Source organism: Callospermophilus lateralis, unplaced genomic scaffold (assembly GCF_048772815.1).
Source record: "Callospermophilus lateralis isolate mCalLat2 unplaced genomic scaffold, mCalLat2.hap1 Scaffold_43, whole genome shotgun sequence".
In the NCBI taxonomy this organism is placed as follows: Eukaryota; Metazoa; Chordata; class Mammalia; order Rodentia; family Sciuridae; genus Callospermophilus; species Callospermophilus lateralis.
The window spans coordinates 5,163,061-5,181,216 of NW_027514380.1; the positions used below are offsets into that span (position 1 = coordinate 5,163,061).

General features: G+C 39.7%; 2 pseudogenes; both read left to right on the plus strand.

Annotated features, from left to right (window-relative positions):
- Positions 1 to 1,596: 1,596 nt before the first annotated feature.
- On the plus strand, positions 1,597 to 6,050 carry LOC143389065 (semaphorin-4C-like; annotated as a pseudogene).
- An 8,706-nt stretch (positions 6,051 to 14,756) lies between these two features.
- Positions 14,757 to 14,865, plus strand: LOC143389097 (small nucleolar RNA U13; annotated as a pseudogene).
- The last annotated feature ends 3,291 nt before the right edge of the window (positions 14,866 to 18,156 follow it).

Consider the following 18,156-nt stretch of genomic DNA (forward strand, 5'->3'; position numbering starts at 1 on the left):
ATCAATAAATCTTAAGTAATATGCCAACAGGTCATGATCAAGTATAATAAGTTCCTGTCTTCTATTTCAGTCTCAATTTGTGTTAGGTTCTGAAAAAGTGTTTACAAATATTTGTTTCCAAGCCAAAGGGACATGACATAAGCTCCCCACCCCAAGCTCCATCTGTTGGTGGTAGACAGAGTCTTAGTTCTGTGGCAGGCTTGAAAGTTTCTTTCTTTATAGGATTCATGATACTCTGATTGATATATTTCATTCAGGGTACCCTCCCCTTGCATCCCTTCAACTCTCCCTCTGACCCCTTTGCCTATGCTACAGTTATGGTATATGCAGTTTCAAATATACCACAACAAAACCCACTATTCTATATAATTAGCATACACAAAAAATCCCCCCTTTACAGGGGATTGAACCCAGGGACACTTAACCACTGACACATATCCCCAGCCCTTTTTCATATTTTATTTAGAAACAGGGTCTCACTGAGTTGCTTAGGGCCTTGCTTTTGCTGAGGCTGGCTTTGAACTTGCAATCCTTCTGCCTCAGCCTTTAGAGCCACTAGGATTACAGGTATGCACAACCACGCCTGACTCAGAACTACAGTTTTTAGGTTTTAGGAGAGGGGTCAAGGTAATAGAGTGCATGTTACAAGAGCAGCCACTTGTTCTTCTTTTGCTGACATACTTCAGTGTGCTCTCATTTCTAGCAGCCCTTACTTCCAAGGCTTTATGGAATCAGCCAGGTTTTGACGAAGCCGTTACCTAAAGTCACCACCAAAAGGGAAAGGAAAAAAAATTCCAGTGTGCTCTTTGCATTCCCAGGATTATCCCTTGCTCTGTTCCATGTGTTCTCTGGCTGAAAGGCTTCCCACAGAGCAACCTGCTTTATAATTCAGAGACTGGGGAGGCTTCAAGTTGCAAGTCACATATTAACAAAGAGGATTCATCTCATCACTGCAGCTCAACAGATGCACACAAACTTCATACTTACTGCAGATGCTATAAGTGTGTTCCCAATTTGCTTTTTTGCTATTGGTGCCTAATGGAGAGTAGAAATAATGCCACCAATATTCTAGGGTCACACTACCTAAGGATTCAAGCAGGCTGCTTTGCTCCATCTCCAATGATAAAAGGATGGGAAATAAGGAGGAGAGAAACATTCTGAGCCTGTGCTGTCTGATCTCTGCCACAAAACTTCAACCCTGCCATCAGCTGCAAACACATATGGGCACTGGAGATCCAGTGAGATACTGTGATATTCATTTACTTGTGTGTGGGAAGGGTGGATGAAAAGCTACACATATTTGGAGTTTCAACAATAATTTAAAAAGTGGCATGACATCCTTGGAAAAAGAACTCCTTGCCTCTAAACTTAAAAGACATGGGAAGACACTTGCTTAGAATAAATCAATTTGGATGGGTACAGCCACTCTGGAAAGCAATATGGAGATTCCTCAGAAAGCTTGGAATGCAACCACCATTTGACCCAATTAAACCACATGGTATCTCATCAAATAGTGTGCCCCCAGGCCTTCCCAACCCCCATCAGGATCAGCAAGCTCTCTCTTCCCTTCTATGGCACTTACTGGAATATGCCATGATGAAGTACTATGGGACTCCCCCCAAACATACCCATGTACTTGAGCTTAAACACAGGGACACTCTATGAGCTGCATTCCCAGTCCCTTTTCAAACTTTATTTACATACAAGTTCTTACTACATTGCAAGGGCTGGCCTTCAATTTGTAATACTTCTGCCTCAGCCTCCTGAGCGACTTGGAAGAAAAGTGCCATGGCTCCTTGCTGGTGGCTAGGGGCTTCTGTCCTCTACTGAAAGAAGCTTCCGGAGGATGAGGATCAAGATTTCTCACAGCGTATCGTCCTTCTCTGCATGTACATGTGACATTACCATATTCCTTGTCCACTAGATCTTCTGGGAGGCACCAACTGAGAAGAAGAACGAGTGTACTGAGAAAGGAAAAAGCAACCATGAGGATGCTCAGGCACTGCTGGCCTCCTGGGCCTCACAGGGCACTGTTCCCTGGAGTACTGTCATTTGAGGGCAGACCTCTCTTTAGCCTCGGCACTAGTGGCCCTTACCTAGGGGTCTCACTGACTGATCCCTTTATCCCCAAGATGGAGTGTTTCAACTGCATCTGCTTCCTTCAGCCTTAAAACACCTCCCACCTGTATGTCTGTGGTACCTATGCCTTTCAGCCCAAGTGCACCTATATTGTTAGTGCTGCCCCACCCTGGCTGCCTGCCACCCTGGCCTCCTGTATGGGGTCCTGCCCTCATGCTCATCCTCCTGACTGGCTCCCTCTGCCTCTAGAACATGCTCACCTTCACTTTGGAGCATGAAGATTTTGATGATGGGAAGGGGAATTGTCCCTATGACCCAGCTAAGGGCCACACTGGCCTTCTTGTAGGTGAGTGGCTGTGCCTGTTTTGGGTGAGTCCCTTGGAACTTGACACACTCTGGTGTCTACAACTTGTTTATGGCCTGACTATCCTTCCATTTCCCACAGATTGTGAGTTGTACTCAGCCACCCTCAATAACTTCCTGGGCACCCAGCCTGTCATCCTCCAGAACATGGGGCCCTATCACCCCATGAAGGCAGAGTACGAGGCCTCATGGCTCAACAGTGAGCAGGGAGAAGGACTGGGGAAGCCCAGGGTGGGAAACCTGTGAGGTCCTTGTCACCTCATGACTGAACCTCCTTGCCTTGCTGCAGGGCCCCAATTCATTGCCTCTGCCTATGTCCCTGAGAGTGTGGGGAGCATCACAGGGGATGACGACAAGGTGTACTTCTTCAGTGAGAGGGTGGTGGAATACGACTGCTGTACCAAGCAGCTGCTGGCCCAAGTTGCCCGTGTCTGCAAGTTATTGAGCCCCCAGCATGAGCCCTGAGAACCCTGTGGGCTGGGCAGCGGCTGACCCACTGCATCCCCTTCATATCTGCCAGAGTGACATAGCCGGTGCATGCACACTGCAGAAGAAGTGGACCACATTCCTGAAGTCACAGCTGGGGTGCTCAGTGCCCAACCAGCAGCTCTATTTCAACCAGCTGCAGGCTGTGCACACCCTGCAGGGTGCCTCCTGGCACAAGACCACCTTCTTTGGTGTATTTTATATGTGATGGTGAGTTGGCCAGGAATGCTGGGGGGGGGGGATGAGCAGGTGTTCAGGTCAAGGGCAGTATGTGGGTGGGAGGGCCTGAACCATGCTGTCCTATAGGGACATCCAAGTGGTCAGTGTCTGGAACACTTAGTACTTGCCCCTTTTAAAGGCCCCTGGGAAAAGAAGGCAAGGCCCTGCCTGGTGGCACCTTAGATCTGCCTGCTGGTATATTATTCTGCACATGAGCATTTTCTGCTGATCCCCACATTCCTGCAATCTCTGGAGCTGGGGTGAGATGTTATGGTGGGCATTGGACCTGACCCTTGAGATCCCTCTCTCATTGCAACAGGGGTAATGTGGACCTTTCTTCAGTCTGTGAGTACCAGTTGGAAGAGATCCAGTGGGTGTTCCAAGGTCCCTACAAGGAGGTCAGCAGGTCAGGCCCAGAGCACCACTGGGGACTAGGCAGAAACCAACCCTGGGTTGTTTGAGGAAGTGCAGATGTGGGGTCAATACACTGACCCAGTACCCAGCCCCCAGCCTGATTCAGTGAGTCCTTTGGGCAGGAGGTGTTTCCTGTCAGTTCCAGTGGCCTCCCACCAGCTGATAGTGCCCCTGTCCATACCCCTACCCCCACAAGTGCATCAACAAATGGCACCATCACCATGGTCACACCAGTTCTCTGGAGCTGGTTGACAGAACCCTCATCTTCATCAAGAAGCACCCACTGATGGACGAGCAGGTAGAGCCTTCATGGGGCCAGCCCCTGCTCATGAAAACACCAACTTCACCCACCTGGTGGCTGACCAATTTACAGGATTTGACAAAGCCACCTATACACTGCTGTTCATTGGCACAAGTAGGTAAGCTCTTGGATGTGACTGGGGCTGGGAGACACCCAAGAGCCTCATTCCCTGTCATTGACACTCCCTTCTCCAGACTTTTCCAGGAGATGGCTGGCTGCTCAAGGCTATGATCCTGAGGCCTGGGGTCCACCTGATTGAGGAACTGCAAGTGTTTGATAAGGAAACTGTGGAAAGCCTTGTGCTGTCACCAAGCAAGGTAGCTAATTAGACTCCATGCACTGCCATTGCACCCACTCCACCATCCCCAAATCAGGTTGGCATGGTTGGCCAGTTCAGCACACCTAAGTCACCTCAGGGCAAGCCTGGGAAGTCAGGGTGTGTGCTGACAGGATTGGCACTCCACAGGAACATTATGTATACCCTGGTCCCTGCAGTCCTGGAGAAAACTCATGTTTTTTTTTAGACACCTCTATGTGGGTCCAGGACTCTGCTTACAGCCTCCTCTCTGATCCTCTCCATACTCGCCAGACTTCCCCAGCTTTGACATGTTTATGGTGCCCTCCCAGTGTTGGTTTCTGCCTAGTCCCCAGTGGTGCTCTGGGCCTGACCCACTGATTCCCCACCATGTCCCCTGAAGTGTTGTCTTTTTTCTTAACCCTCATACACATTTGCAGGATCCTCTGGATGATGATTTGTTTGCCTTTTGCAGCTATTATCACTTAAAATTGTTCCCCAGCACATGGAGTAATGGCAGAAAGAATATGGGGTTGTGTAAACACTCAGATTGGCAGTTACCATTCAAACAGAGAACACCTTATGCTGTGCTGGTGCCATTGTGAGAGCCAAGGGCACTGGAGGAAAATGTTTCATGCCTTCTGTGTGTATAGCCTCCCTGTTTTCTTGAGACTTGCACCTTGCTTTGCAGTGCTGTCTTCTGCCTCTTCCTCATGTGGACACCTCTCCTGCTTGTGCTCCTTGGGGTCTGAGCGGCCCTGAGATGCATGTGGCCCTACCAACCCTCTCACTCCTCTTCTCCCACAGAAGCTGCTCTTTGCTGGCTCCTGCTCTCAGTTGGTCCAGCTGCCCCTGGCAGACTCTGTGAAGTACCACATCTGTGCAGACTGTGTCCTTGCGCGGGACTCCTACTCTGCCTGGAGCATCAACACTAGTCACTGTTTGTCTGTGGCCAGCTACTCTGGGTGAGCTGGGTTCTGCAAGGCCTGGGACCAGGAAGGTGTGTGGATATGGTGGTTGGAACCACGCTTCTGATACCCCTTTCCTCTGCCAGATCTCTACTTGTTGAGAACATGGGGATCTCAGATACCATAGGCTTTTGTGACCTTCATGGCACTAAGAAAGGTGAGCTTTTTTGTGTTCCCCTCCACTCCAGATGGGCTGTGGTCCTTAGGTGGATTTTCCACATCACACCTCCCTGGCCCTTGGTCTCTTGCACTGACTCTGCTACCTTCTCTCTCTGTTGCTACAGTCAGGTGAATGCTGAAAAACATCACAATGGTAGTGGGCACAGATTTGGTACTTCCCTGTCCCTCTCCTCCAAGTTGGCCTATGCCCGCTGGATCTTTGAGGGCCAGGACCTACCTGCAGATGAGCCAGGCTCCATCCACTATGATGCCCGTCTCCAAGCCCTGGTGGTGATGACTGCCCAACATCACCATGCTGGGGCCTACAACTGCTTTTCAGAGGAGTAGGGGACATGGCTGGCTGTTGAGGGGTATCTTGTGGCTGTGATAGTGGGCCCCTCAGTGACCTGTAGGTTCAGGCCCCCATGGAATACCAATGGCTTATGTGGCTGGCTGTGGTTGCCCTGGGGGCTCTGTGCCTGGTGTTACTGGTTCTTCTGGTTTGGTCACTTTGCCAGCGGCTTCAGGAAAATCTGGAAAAAGATATCAAGGCAGCCTAGAGGACCCTGTTGTACCAGCTGGAGTTGCTCAAAGAACACATCAGTCCCCTTTCTAGCTCAGAAACAGAAGAGTAATTTTGAGATCTTGTTGGATACTAGTAATTGGATGGTCCCCTCTAGATTGTGCCTGGACACGCTGGGACCAGCTTGGAATTAGGTCCCTATCTGCACCTCCTGGCATCCCAGGCCAGTCCCTGCCTTCTTGAACACCTCTTTCTAGGGCCCTCAGTAGCAGGCCTAAGGGCCTGTGATATTGTTTAGAGACACTTTTGGTTGTTAAAATGGCAGGTGTTGTCTACATCCTTTCATGCCCAGGTCAGCTCCCACCCTAAGGACTGTTCTGGCTCAGAAGTTCAGTTGTGCTGATGTTGAGAAAGAAAACTTGCCCTGTCCAAAGCAGGGCCATTCCCCTCCAGGTTGCTCTGACACACCTCTCATCTTGCTCTCCTCAGAACACTGTTGTCACCTGACTCCATTTTGTTTCGTTGTTTATGTACTTTCTAATTCCACAATGATAAAGATCTTTTTCAATTGTATTGTGTGAATTATTCCTCCTTCAAATGATACCTTTTCTCTGGGGTCATTTTGCTTTATTCAGATGTATTATTTTTTGTACTGGGGACTGAATCCAGGACTTGCCACATCCCAAGCCCTTTTTTATATTTTACTTACAGACAGCATCTCCCTGAATTCCTTAAAGCCTCACTAAGTTGCTGAGATTGTCCTTGAACTTGAGATCCTCTGCTATCAGCCTCCAGAGCTTCTTGGATTACTGCTGTGCACCAAAATATGTGGTTTAATTGTTTAATAACAGCTTAATAGTTTTTTTTTTTTTCAGGGAGAATGCTGTCCTCTCCTGCCCCTACTCTAGTTATAGTTTAACTAGTCATAAATCTCTAGAATGACAGGTTGTTGTTGTTGTTCAGTCCTTTGGAAATCTCTTTTATCTGCTTGTGTCTGCAGCAGTTGTTAAATCTTCTGTTAATATGATTATTGATCTTTGATGCATAATGTTCTTTTGGGTTTCTTTTAGATGTTCTCTTTTTTAGTTATATTTTAATTATTGTTATTTTATTTTTGGTTTTTGGTACTGGGGATTGAACCCAGGGACACTCTAACCCTGAGCTACATTTCCAGAATTTTTATTTTTTATATGGAGTCAGGTTCTCACTAGGTTGGTTAGGGCCTTACTAAGCTGCTGAAGCAGGCTTTGATCTCCAGATCTTCTTGCCTCACTCTGAGTCATTGGGATTACAGCATACACCACCACACTCAACTTAGATAATAGCTTTTAAAAATTGGTATATTGTAAATATACATAATCATAGGATTCATTATGCCACATCTGTGCATGCCCATAATTTGGTCAATCTTGTATATAATATTCTTAACTTGGGATTTTTTTCTCCCTGGGTTTAATGTAGATTTCAGTCCTATAACTCCAAGTTGATAAGTCAGTGTGTCTGATTTTGTGAGGGAGTTTCTGCTGCTTTTATTGTCTTTGTACATCTATTCAAATGGTCCCTTTTCTCACTTTTATGTTTTGTTCACTTGTTACCTTATCAGGGAGGCCATCCCTGCCCACTGCATTATAGCCCTTCACTGACTTCAGAGCACCTAGCACCACCATAATTATACATACACACATACAGTTTATGCACACAGATATATTTCAGACTAAGCATATATTTATGTATAAGATACACACATATGCATTATTCTTACCTTTCCATAAGCTCCATGTAAGCTCCATATAGTATCATGCTGGCCTGTAATCTCAGTGACTCCAGAGTCTCAGTGGGAAGATTGCATGCTCCAAGACAACTTGGACAATTTAGTGAGGCCCTGTCTCACAAAACAAAAAGGGCTGAGGAGTAGTTCAGTAGAAGCACACCCCTGAGTTCATTGCATTAAACAAGTTTCTTTAATTTTTCAAATTATTATTTGCCCAAATCTACGAGTTGGAGGTAAATGTTGATATTTAGTATTTTATACTCATTTGGGAAGATAATTCTTGACTCTTATTTTATAAGTCAGAAGAAAGAAACCAAGCTTAGCTTTTCAAAAATTGGTTACCCTGACAAAAATAAAATTCTAAACTTGCACTTGCTTCCATTCCCTGAATAATATAAAAGAATTGATTTTACAAGAACTACAAGAAACCTGAAATTCCTTGAAGCACCAGTTTAACAAATTTATCCCCACAATAATTCTGAAAATCTTAATTTAATTAAGACAAATAATTGTGTCTTGTCAAATGGGAATATTGGACCTCTGTTTGTTTATTGTTTTATATTCCAAGGGGCTTCCCAGAAATGTACCAATTTAAAATCTTGTTAATTAGCCATTATTTAATGAGATTAACTATCATTATTTTGGAATACTAAGTATAGTGAAAATAATAGCTAAAGAATATAACTATGCTAAGCAATCAATAACTTGGTTTATTTATCCTAACAACAATGCAAATTTTATAAAGAAAGACAAGAATTTAAAAAAAAAAACAATGTTTGTCTGTTTGTTTTCCACAGATACATCACCATGTATCTGTGGAACACAATGCTGGTTAGTGTTCAAAACATTTATTGAATGATTGATTGATGGATATAAAACCAATCAATCATATAATCATATGGAGGACCTATTTCCTCAACATTATTGTTAATTTCCTCCAGGTTCCATTGGGAACATAGGTGCTGCTCGTTATTCCTAAAGAAATTGAGATAGAGAACTGGTTAGAAGAAGATATTCATATCTTCTGAATTTACTGCAAAATAGTTTCACTGATTTACAATAGCTTTATAGTGGATGAATAAAGGTATGGAAAGAAATGTTACTTGCTGAGAATGAATAACTCAAGGTGCCTTTCTTTGTTTGGGGCCAAGCTCCAGATAAGACATTTACTTTCCTCAACTAAAAGTACCATGAGGTTTTTTCCAAAAATATAATTTATGAAGTGAATAACTTAAAATTTATCAGAGTTCATATTTATCTTAAATATATATTCAAATTTACTTCAGTCCAATCAGTATGAAACAACTAAAACTTCCACTAATTATGTGCAGATAAAATAGCCAACTAGTTGATATTTTTAATCAATAAACTCCTTGGGGATAGTTACCTATTCTTTGTAAATTTTTATTTCAATGAAAAAATTATTATTTCAAATAATAATTTCAATAAAATAATTTACCAAAAAAAGTACATACAGATCCGAAATCACTTATACTAAATAAACATTGGAAACAAGATATACTCCATAACTTTGTGTCAAAACACAAGTGATACCAAATTGACCTGAAGCAATTTACAGTTCTTATATAACTCATTTTCAACCCCCAGCCCTGTGTTGCAGCTCCGCCTACAGGAGTGTGTCTTCCCCACCACACTGGGCAGGAGCTAGTGCTGACAGTTAGGGCACCATCATATTTGCAGAATGCTTTATACCTGATCTGCCTCCACCCATGTGTTTCATGCCTTTTCCCTGTCCCCACAGAAACTGCAGGTCAAGGAAGAGTATAGAGCCACCTTCAGTGAAATCAGTAAATCAGGTTACTGACTGCTGTCAGAGATGGAACTGCAGGTGTTACTCATCATTACGAAGTGCTTTGAGGACATGAAGGTGGCTGCTTAAGCTGTGGATGCCAAGAATGTGGGTGCCTTAGTAGGCCAATGAGTGGGCACTGTGGGAATCTCCCAAACTAGGTAGGGCCTTGCCCCTGACTGCCCACCCACTGTTCCTTCCCCCAGGACACCCAGATTCTCATAGAAGTGCACAAGTCAGGTTATGCCCGCCCTGGTGATGTGGAATTTGAGGATTTCAGCCAGCCTATGATCTGTGCACACTCAGAAAATGGCCTGGACACCTGCTCAGATGGAGAGCCTAAGTTCCAGGGCCCTGGCCATAGTTGTGCCAAGCGCTGGCCTTTTGGCAAAAAGAGCAAGGTGGGGGCCCAGAATGTTGTGTGAGAAGACAGTGAGTGGGGACAGCTGAGGCCCTAATGAGTTGAGCCCAGCCACAGGAATGCTGAGTCCTGGGCCATACTTTTCCTCTTTGCTACATTCCTGGGCTGGAGGGAAGGAAGGCAAGTCAGCAGCACATTGGCTTGGGAGTCCCCTGAGACTGAGGAGGGCAGGATGTTGTCCTGTGGCATCTGTCTGCTGATGCTCGGGATGCTGGGAGAAGATCTGCTGGTGGAATTTGTGCTGGACTGACAGTTTGTGTTCCTGTCTTTTAGGAGTGTCCCTAACCCCAGATCTCTATCCATCTGATGGATTCTTATGCTCTATAGTTTTGGTATTGTTTGTTTGTTTGTGTGTTTTCAGCATCAGACGTAAACCCTAACACCACCAGTTTATATCTTGGACAGCTCCTGACTCCCTAGTATGCCTTAGACACCTCCCACTGGCACCAGTCATTCTGGTCTTCAGCCCTCTCCTCCTAAGCTGTAACCCCTGACCTTTCCTGCCTTCCACAGCCCTCTATGAGTGGCATGCCACTTTGGCCTGTGTCTGAAGACTTTCTTCATGCAAATGCCTCCTTTACCTCCTTCTAAACTGAGTCCAGAAAGCCCAGTGGACTATAGCATCCCTGTTCCAGCCCCTAGACCTAATAGTCAAGGGATGTAGGAGATGGGGTAGAGAGAGGTGTGACCTCTTTCTCTGAGTCTAATGTCCTCCTTGTTACCTATCAGATTTTGTGTTGCCCTTACATGTATTTTCTGTGTGATTATGCATCTTGATTTGGGATATTATTACTATTTTTTATTTCTTTTTTGCTTCTCTGCATCCATACTTATGTTCATCCTTCTGTCCATCTTCATTTTCTGCCCTTGCCTCCTCCTTGCCTGTCCCCTCGTGGACCCAGCTGGTAGTCACACCCCCCCAACCCTCTTCCCCCTAGAGGGTGTCATGTCCTTGGCCTTGCCTAATGGGTTCCCTTACCAGCTATGTCTATGATCCCTTGGTATTATTGAGTGAGATCAGTAAGTCAGTCAATCTGTGGCTATCATCCTTCCAGATTCTTCCAGGAGGCCATGGGGGTAAGTGAGGACTGTGGGAGGAGGGATGGCACTGGCCCTCCCATCAGCAAGGTGGTGGACCGTAGGCTTGCTTCCTGCAGCCAGCTGGGTCCCACTCCTTCTTCACTCTGTCTATGACCTTGCTCCCAAGATATTTGGAAGGGGAGGAAGGTGGACTTGAATCTTCAGGAGTGTGCAGCGCCTGGAAGCTTCAGCTTCAGAATTCCAGACTCAACCCTCTCTTTCCTTTGCAGACTGTGGCTTCAGAGGATTTTAGCCACTTGCCCCTGGAGCAGCAGAGAAAGCGGCTCCAGTATCAGTTAGAAGAACACAACCAGGAGCTTCAGAAGAGGTGAATCAGAGGTAGGGCCTGGCAGAGGGGTCAGGCAGGGGACTGAAGAGTGCCATTGGGTTATATTTAAAAGAATGGTGTGCTCAGCAGTAGACTGCTTGCCTAGCACAGACAAAAAGTAACCATAAAATATTTACACTCAAATGCACCCAAAAATGTCACAGAGACACCAGCAGGGAGGTTTTATAGGTGATTCTTCATGCGCCTGGAGGAAACTTGCTTTCGCTCCCATGCAAGGATTTCTAGCAAACAGAGTGAAAGCTGCCAGCTTATTTAGAAGTCTGGGAAACCTGGGTTCCCAAATCAGTGAGCAAGAATTCAAGTCAATGAAATTATGGTCTCATTTTTCCTCATTTCTGGTTTTAGATACAAAATTCTGACAAGAAAATTTAATGATGCACTACTAAACAATACATGCAACGATGGTGTTAGTTGGGTGCCACAGAACTGTATGCTTCATAGTAATCACAAGAGGAAATTTTGTGTTATGTCTCCTTCACCAGAATAGGAAAAGGTTATTTTTTAAAGAAAAAAATACATAATTAATTGGGCATTATTCCAACAATGCAAACATGGTTCAATATCAAGAAGCCTTACAGTCTAATCCATCACATTAGAGAGCTAAAAGGAAATAAAAGTATATGGTTAACTATTTAATAATTCAAACATTTAAATATTAAAAATAAAAATCTGCCAGGTTAAAAAGAAAATCTATCTATTTTGGATATTGAGAAACTATCTATTTAGATAGAAAAACTATCTATTTTGGATATTGATTATATCAGTATAATTTCAAGGACTATAACACACACACACACTCATAACAAATATTTATATATTATTAGTGGCACAGAATGTTAACTTGAGGCAGCTCTGCTCATGTGGGGCAAGGAGTATATAAAAAGTCTCTGTAACTTCCCTCAATTTTTCTATGAATCTAATTTTTTCTCTTAAAATTAAAAAAGAGAGATCCATATATCTCAAGACAGAAAATAAATAGTATCTACATCTTGCTCAGAAAATCTTTTAATATATGAATACTCTAAATTTATGTATACAAAATTAATACTTAAATGAAAATTTAGATCATTGAATTATTCTGACTATAAATGAAGTTAAATGTAATATATCCTTTGTTCCGGTTATTTTACTCATTGATTTAAGTTTAGAGCAATTCTTGAAAAAGTTTGGAAAGAAACATATACATGATTGCTTTATTTTGGCATTGTTCACAGAAATGCCAGAATTAGAGATAATCAGGAGAAGTTGGAGACAATGTTAAGATAATTATACTGGATTTGTACAATTTCAAATGTATAAAACTGAATTATAGCTATATGAATTAAGCACAGAAGACTTATTTAGTGAGACATATTTATATTTATCCAAGTACATACATAAAGCTCATTAGAAATCTGCATAAACAGAGAAGTGGGCATTAGGGATGAAGGATAAGAAAAAGGTGAGTTAGGAGAATAGCATGAGACAAAATGCAGAAATTCATGAGATGACCCCTGTGCACCTGAGATGAACACAAAAGAGAAACAACTACAAATTTATTTACCTAAATAAAAATCATTTCACCATTTATCAATCATTTTATCCTATTAGGAAAATAAAGTATATACATTTATTTGTTTATTATTATTGTTATACTTAAGATGGAGAAAGAAAAGAATGAAAAGACTCTTTCTCAAGGTAACTCAGAGAGTGGAAAAGCATAAATAAAGCAATGATCATGGATGACTTCTTGAGTAATGGTTCATCACCATTTTCTCTCATTAGAGTAAATACAAGAGGGAAAATGTTAGGAAATTAATAAAAGTATAAAATCACCCCAGAGGAATAATACACAGTGAAAATAATTCGTCTATTTATCTCTAGTGGCAAATGTCAAGGAATTACTTTACAAAGAAGCAAAAAGGAGGGGAAATATCTGAATTTTCTTTGACGGATTTCTTTTTCTATTTTAACTTGATTATGCAGCAGAAATGGATTTCTCATTTTGAAACCAACAAAGGGTGGCATTTTGGCCTTCTCACTCTGATCTTGTGTGGATTTTCTATTTGCATATTCCATCTCAAGTGCAGTATTTCTCAGTATCAAGGACTAGATACACAGCAGAGCTGTGCTGCTTAATGTATCATCTGTTCACAATGGTTTTGCATAATGGCTCTATGTTGCTTGGAGATGTGCACTTAATTGCAGCAATCCATACAATACTCTGTAATGCTACACACATTAATTAGCTCTTCCACATATTAAGGGGATGCAAGGAGAGGGAAAATTCATCTAGATGTTAAAGGAGAATTCACATAGTTTTTCCTCAACTGATATGTCATAAAATATTAAATGACATTTCCTTTACTCTTAAGAACTTTTTGAAGAGTAAAGTATGAATAAATTCTACACATCTTTTGCCACAGTGGAAGGGGATTAGTTTATTTAAAACAAGGGCAAACTGACGAAAAATTATCCTATCCTAATGTCAAATTTAATGCATGTGCTGTTTACCTTGGCTTTCAAAATCAAAAATTAGCATAGATATCTGGACATACTATCTTAATAAGAACATCATTAATTATAATATTCTTTAAAGATCACTGTAGAGCCACAGTTGGTTTTAATTTCATATTTAGAAATATCAATTTTAACTGTTTAATTTGATAAGGTAAAACATATAGAGAAAAAAAACCTATGATGATAACACAGAAATTTTTATTAAAAATTTCAAATTTATTAAAATTTGTCTATGCTCAATCTTTGTCAGTGCTAGATTTTTTTCTATTTTATAAAAATAAATTTTAAAACATATTTCTGATAGGATTTAAAATGCAAACAAGTAATATTAAAGATACACCAAGATATTATTGACATATAGTGTTAGCATCTCTTTGAGGCACTATATATTCTAAATAATTTTTTATTTTTATCTAAGTCTCAAAACTACTTTATGATGTAAATATTTTTAAGCAAAATTTATAGAAGAATCTATGGCCTCAGAAAGGCTAAGAAACTTGAAAGGGAATAAATACTAAATGGCACAAATATTAAATCTGGCACTGACAAAGACTGAGCAGAGATATTTAGTTTGATTCTGAGTACTGAAAGGAGAACAGCAATAAGGATGGTCAGAATCGAGAAGGACATAGATAAGTTTATATAACTTCCTGTTTTACACTAAAGTGCATACTTCAAGTGAACTTCTCAAGTACATTTATTTTGAAATATATGTTAGAACTTCATACATGTCCATTGATAAATGAAATTGATAACTGAATTATAACAGAATGAAAGGTTCAGAAAAAATGGAAAAAATAGCAGAAAAGAAGTATTCAGACCATTCTTTTAGTTATTTTCCTGACATCAAATTTCTTTGTATATCATGAAGTTATGATATGATTATGATAAAATTATGATATGATTCAATCTGTTTTAATTGCATGGATTTTATGACCTATATAAAAAAGAATTAAACTTTAATCATTTATTTCATCATGACAACAATCTTTATTATAACTTATAAAAATAGAATAAATATACTTTTGGTTCATAAGTGTGATGATTATTGGGTGTTCATGTGGCTGGTGTGGGAGATGTGCCTTGCTCTACATCTTGTCACTACATCTGCACATTACTTATCTGTTGTCAAAAAAAGGCTAAGAAAGGTATTTTATTAGGTAAATTTAAACTCCTTCCTTTTCTCTTGAGTTCTTATTTCTTTTTAATAAGTGATATAATTCCACCTTACTCTGATCTCTCCTCCTGGGGCCCATGAGCCACCCTAGAAATTTTCTAAAAAGAACAAAAAGAATTATCTTTCTTATTACCTTCCAATACATATCACATACTGTCCTGTTCAATTTTCAATTTAACATACTGTCTTGTTCAATTTTCAATTTTTTATTTTTTTTTACAATTCTATACCAACTAAAGGATGAAGTCTAACTCTAAATAATGACAGATCTGACCTTTCTTGATCTCTTTACCCTCTTCACATAATTCCAGTATATTACATTTTCACTTCCCTGAACAACTGTGTTCAACTCTGAACACAGTTGCTTCAAAATATGTTGAGGCCTCATCTCCTGGTTGAAAATTTACAGAACAGCCCTGAAAAACTACCCTAAATTGTTTAATTATTGTATTTTGCACATAAAAGTAAACACAAATTTTTCATTATGTGGATTCACCATTTTCAGAATGTTAATAGTATTTGTATGAATGTCAATGTTAATTTTTTCTTACAAGCATAAATACCAAAAGAAATTGATAAAAAATTCTTTAAAATTATTAAGGTACCAACTAATTATAACAAAACTAATGTTTCATTTACACTATTTTTATTAAACAGATGGAAGTCTGATGGCTTTGACAAATAGATAACATAGAAATCAAGATTCAGTGAGGGAAGGAGAGAAAGAGAGAAGCACACAGGCAACTTCACATAAAAAGTAGCTTTGAGGGCTGGGATTTGCTCGCCTAGTGTGGGTGGAACCTGGGTTCAATCCTCAGCACCACATAAAAATAAAGGCATGTGTTCTGTCAATGTACACCTAAAGAGTATATATTAAAAAAAGAGTAGCTTTGAGTACTAAAAAGTTAATTTTTAACCAATAAATCTCTAAGACAAAATGAATCTGAAAGTTTTTATAATTCTTACACTTTTTTAAAATTCTAAGTCAAGAACTTTCACACAGACAAAAAGAATTCTGAGCTAGAACAACCACACACACAAAAAAAACTTTAAAAAAAATGTTTAGGAAAACTGAGAGCTACCAAAGGTTTATATTGCACCAGAGCCAGTACAAATGTGTTTAGGACAGCAAATATTTTAGTATATGAGAAGATAAATCTATACACAACATACAGAATGAACTTCAGTTTCACATAATTCACATATTGTTATTGTTTGTTGTGAAGCTTTTAAGAAATACAAATATCTTAAAAAAAACAACTGAACCTTGCCAATATGGTAAGAATTCTTGCCAAAAATGGACATATGTAATTCTAACTCTTTAAGTATATTCTTTGCCAAAAAGAAAAGATGTATACTAAATAAGATTTATTTAAGATTTCTAAAGTTAAATAGCAAAAATGCAATTGAATACGTGATATTCTAAAATTGTTGGCTCTTGAAATATGCATCTATTTTAACAAATTGAATTAGGAATGATGAGATTTTAGAAAAATCTTATCAATTTTAAGGAAGCTAGCTACTTTAATTTAAGTAACTTTTAACTCAAAAACTTGGCAACTCAGAGATGTAACATGACTCAATTATATGCATGTTTAAGAGCTGTATCAATTCAACACACACTCTTTCAAATGCACATTTTACTGAGCACTATACCAATATCAGTGGAGGTCATAAAAGCATTAAAATACTGTTGCTATCATGGAGGATTTTATAGTCTAGTTGGAAATTCAAGACCCTAGAAATAACAGCAAACAAAAGGAAGTGCATAAAAATGTAGCTTAGAAGAGAGTCACAATATTGGTGGGTGCTTAAACAACATTTTTGGCTATGAATTAGCTTGAGTATGGCTTCATTATTGCATTAGCATTCTTCAAATATAATACCATGCATAAAAAGAGCATAATTTTATTTGGAAAAAAACAACAATAACAAAATAATGGAAAATAACTTTATTCCCAGAGAGTGTTATTAAGGTCAAAACACTGAATAAATGAATCTATACAAAGTATTCTTTCATGTAAATGCTAAAATTAATTAAAACAAAATAGTCATGTTTAGTAAGGGGAAAGACACCAATAAGTTGTAAAAACATTAAAATTAACATGAATAGAGAAAATCATCAAAGAGCAGCATTTGTTTTCATAAAAAAACAGTTTCTCCAATTAATAATTATTTTGAGTTTTGGTGAGTGGGAAAAAGTTCCAAATATCAGAGCTAAGGAGGAACTTTTTGAAAGCGTCATCATTAGAGAGAAATGAGGAAATCACAGTATGTGACTCTTTCATTAGAAAGGCCTGGGGACTCATTCAACCTGAAGGCAATGGAGGAGCCTCTGTCCTGCTAAATGAAACTCTCACAGCATTCAGATCTCACAGATCTTCTCTTTTCATTTTCATCCATTTTGCATCTTCTTTTTCTTTCTAATCTCATTTCTACTAGAATTTTAGCTTTTCCAATGAATTGTCTTACTCTTTCCATCTTACATATATGTTTTGGTTTCTTCACTGGAGTTTTTGTTTTGCTTTTATTCTAAGATGCATTTCACTCAAATTTATTTCTTAGCTCTAAATACTACTCTCAGATTTTAAGCCCAGTTGAGCTAATTTTCTTTTTCTTTTTCCACTTTTGATTTCTATATCTCCTATCAATATATTTCTTCTGAATTTAAGGTCATAAAAGTTAGGGGGTAGCCTCCATTCTGCTTAGTCTGAAATATTGACATTTCCTCTTGCAAGCTTGTGTTTTGCTAGTGATCAATAAAAAAGAGAAAAAAAAACAGCAGAAATAATAAATTGATAACTCATTGCTATAAAATTTAAGTTCAGTCTTAAAACCAGTTCCAAAATAAAAATATAGTGACATAAATATGTAAAAAAGATTTGATTTTATTATCATATTTTAACTGACTCATGTTTTCATCTAAAATATTTTGAGAGGTCTCTAAAAAAATCAAAGTATACATTTATATTAACATCAGAAAACTTTTTCTCTCTATTTAGAAAGATGTCATCCACTCAAACTCATTTCTACTTCTAGTGTGGTGCCTTAAGGCCATCATATTCGATAGTCCTAAGAATAAATTTGGAATGCTTTCTTGGGAACTTTTAAATACTAGAGATATATAGAAATAATTTTGGCTTTGAGCAAAGAAGCCTATTCTTTATTTTACTCTTTAGAGAGTACAATTAGTCTACATTGCTTTTCCCCTAGGATACTATAATTTTGGTAACTCTTCCATT